Raw genomic sequence first — 3853 nt, forward strand, 5'->3', positions numbered from 1 at the left:
AATAATTACATACTTTTTCTTAAAAACAATTATTTTTTTTTACTACCCCGTAGGGGGGGGGCGGAACCCACTGCAGTCCACGCATATATTTTACAATGCGAAGCGAGGAAATTAAAATAAATAAAAAAATTTTAAAAATTTTAACAAGTGATACATCTCGACAACTATTGGTCGGAAATTTTTTTTACTATTTTTTCCGTGATTCTCGTCAAAAATGTCTTCAGAAACGACCTTTCAAATAGGGGGCCACAGTTATCGTAATCGTGCCGTGTTTTGGAAAGCTCTCGGGATAAGCTATAAGAATATGCAATAAAAAATAAGGGATTCCATTTAAGAAATTAAAGGTGTCCTTGACTTGACCTTAACGATGCCATCCAAGATCAAACCAATGACACCATCTTATGTTCCCCTCAAAACCATACAATTTTTGTTCAAAACGTTTTTCTCTAAAATGCTTAGTTTTTGAAAGAAAAGGGGTGTACGGGTGGTCTAGGACACCCTGTATAATGTACGGATGGTCTAGGACACTCTGTATATATATTGATAATATTTAAACGTTATAAATAAAAATATTATTATGATACTAACATCAAAAAGTATCGAACCCTCTGGTATAGAACCAGTTTTATCATCAATCACAATAAAAGGTATTTCAGGCGGAAGACAAGCTCTTGTTGCAGCCAATGTTGTGGATGCAATTGAGGCTGACGTAATAATTGCTTTTGCATTGACTCTTAACAACTGCTTTGACATTTCGTCTGAAAATTTTTATCACGTCTAGCTATAGTGTAACAATACGCTTAATTTGCTCTCTTCTTTGACTTCCATTCTATGCTAAATATTGCGCGCACATATATGGACTTTGAATCAGAATATCTAAAGTAATATCGTAAAGCAACTTACCAACCGTATAATACGGATTTATTGGAGTGATAACGAATCCGCCTGACATGCCTCCAAGGAAGCCTAAAACTGTGTCCGGAGAATTAGGTGCCGCCAATGCTACCACATCACCTTCTTTCAAACCCATGTTCCGCAAACTTCTGCCAATATAATATGTCGCATCTTTGGCTTGTGCGTATGTGTACTTTTTGCCATTTATATTACATTCCTGCGCAAAATATATTATAAAATCGATATCGATATTGTATTAATTCTCTACACATTACGTTTGCCGCTTATTAAATAGTTTTAACAGTTGATTGTGTTTACATTTGATCATATTTTCCGTTTTTGTAAACATTTTTTCTTTAAAATAAATATAAGTAGAGGCTCTCGATAATAAAATTAAATATAATATATAAAGAGGCAATTAGAGCCACGCGCGGTAAATAGTGCGCACAATGTTAATAATTAATATAAATAGATATAGATTAATATAAATTCACATGACGTACGTTTCGACCCTTTATTTGGGTCATCTTCAGCGCAAAGAAATTAATTAAATTAAACTGACGCAACTTAACGCAACATAATTTTTAATAATAAACGGACTTAAAATGAAAGTAAGAGCTCAAAATCTCCCGTCATCTTCGCATTCCACAATGATGAATCCTTCGTGTAGTAGTGAAGGTGGCTTAACGGTTGTTATATAAATTAGACTTTAAATTACATATTCCCAAGTCTATCCATACTGTGCCTGTTAATTGCGTAGTTGACAAAGTTGAAACTCACGGCCAAAATTCACGTTCCACATATTGAGTGATGATATAATGAAGTTAAGATTAATGTACAATACGTAAGACTAACTCACTAGCTATTCAGCTGCGAAATGACAATCAGACATAATAAGGTGACAAGAAACTGATCAAAAACAATAACTGTCATGAAGAAAATTAAAAAACAATGTATGTCATAATAATAAAAGTCGGAATAATAAAGTCAAAGTAAAAAATAAAAAGTAAAACAACAAGATACTTAACATTGTGCGCACTATTTACCGCGCGTGGCTCTAATTGCCTCTTTATATATTATATTTAATTTTTTTTTATTTCTTTTCTTAAAATTTTTCCACAATTAATTTCGTTAAATAACTCATTTAATAATCTGCTTGAAAGATATGACGCGATTAATTAGAATCGCTTCACGTAAATAGATTATCTATCATACGAAAAATTATAATCGATTAAGTTATATATATATGAAAAAATTACCAAAGCGATGTGGTCAGGATAATTTTCAATGTTGTTCCAAACAAATTCGTGAATTAAGATTTCCGGATAAGAAATATCATTTACAGATACAAAAATCTTCTCGCCATTTGAGCCTGTAACAAGCTTGGTTCGCGCTGACGTCGATGTACACCTTAATGTGAAATTAAGCGTCCTTATACTAGCATCTAATACTCGGCTTATCCTCTGGATACTCGGCTTAGCCTCTGGATACCACGGAATGCATGAATCGCCATACTTGGACAATGGCACTACTAATGTATTGTGTCAATAGAGAGAGACAATAGAGGGCTCGTAATCTGTAAACGAGCGATGAGTAATTACTATATAATACACACACATATAAAGTTTTTGAAATAAAAACATAAAATAAAGACGAAAATTTCATTAACAATGATAGTTTGCGATCCTCTAATAAAGATTGTAATGTTATATATACAGGGTGTATCTGAAATGATGCACTAAATTTTAGGAGAAAACTCACGCTGAAACGGTTCACCTCAATTGTCGCCGATGTGGCACCGATGTCTGTGCATGACTGTATTTTCACTGGCGCAAACTGAAGAGTTCTCTAACAAACCGTCTAACTTCAAGCATTGAGAGAAATATCGTCTTAACTCCCCACCATCAGCTTGTCATGCCGCGCCAGGAGGGAGTATAAGGAATGTGAATGAGGAGAAAAAGAAACTGTAGAGAAGTCGGTCAAGAGCAGCTGTTGCTCTCTCCCTCTCTCTCTCTATCTGTTACAAATTTAATATTATTAATATTAACTTAAAGTTCTGAATGTTCAATAATATATTGCAATTTTTATTCGACATCTTTTATTTCATAAGATATATTTTTTAATAGTTCTACTAGTTGATATCACGTGGTTGATTTGACAAAGAAATTTTGCAATTGTAGGAAATAATATTTTATGGAAAAGCTAGTAAAATCAAATATTACACGTGTAATGAAAAATTTCTTGAAAAATATAGTAAAGAAAAAATTTTTCTTTTAGTAGCTCTCTAAAGAAAAAGTTCTCATAAAAAAAGGATTTATTGCTGTGCAAAAAAATATTATAGACGTAAATTAAGAGAATTCTGGCATAAAAATAAAAAATTTTGTTTATAAACATGAATTTTGAATCATAGTTTTTAAGTGCATCAAAAGTTCTTGGTACTTATGCAGAAAAAAAAGATTATCATATTTACTGAATTAAAAAAAAATATATATGATAAAAGAAAGATTATTTTGTTTAAAGTTAAATTTTTCATTTTTAAAATACAATTAATTTAATGGGAACATTAGGATAGATAAGAAAATATTTATATTATACATAACAAATTTGTTAGATATTGTTAGGCAACTTTGATTATAGAACGTATAAATAGTTTTACATATATATTTGCACATATATGTTAATTACGTAAATTACGCGATATAACTGGAAATTTTCTTATTTGGATATAAGTATTTATACATAACTTGATGATAATATAATATACAACAAAATTTTATTGTTTGTTCTTTATGATTATGATTAGATTGATTTAATTATCATCATTATGTATCAATATACAATCAGTTGGCAGTAATTTACTGCTATTCTTTGTTTCATTATTAAAGGAGCAACGATAAGATATCATTTGTGATATTTCATTGTTTTTAATATCACATTTATATTATTCTATAATGATATG

At 30.8% G+C, this 3853-nt stretch overlaps 1 pseudogene; it reads right to left on the reverse strand.

Moving 5' to 3' along the window:
• Positions 1-567: 567 nt before the first annotated feature.
• LOC115243281 lies at positions 568-2762 on the reverse strand (annotated as a pseudogene).
• Positions 2763-3853: the final 1091 nt, after the last annotated feature.

Source organism: Formica exsecta, unplaced genomic scaffold (assembly GCF_003651465.1).
Source record: "Formica exsecta isolate Colony F162 unplaced genomic scaffold, ASM365146v1 scaffold715, whole genome shotgun sequence".
Lineage (NCBI taxonomy): Eukaryota > Metazoa > Arthropoda > Insecta > Hymenoptera > Formicidae > Formica > Formica exsecta.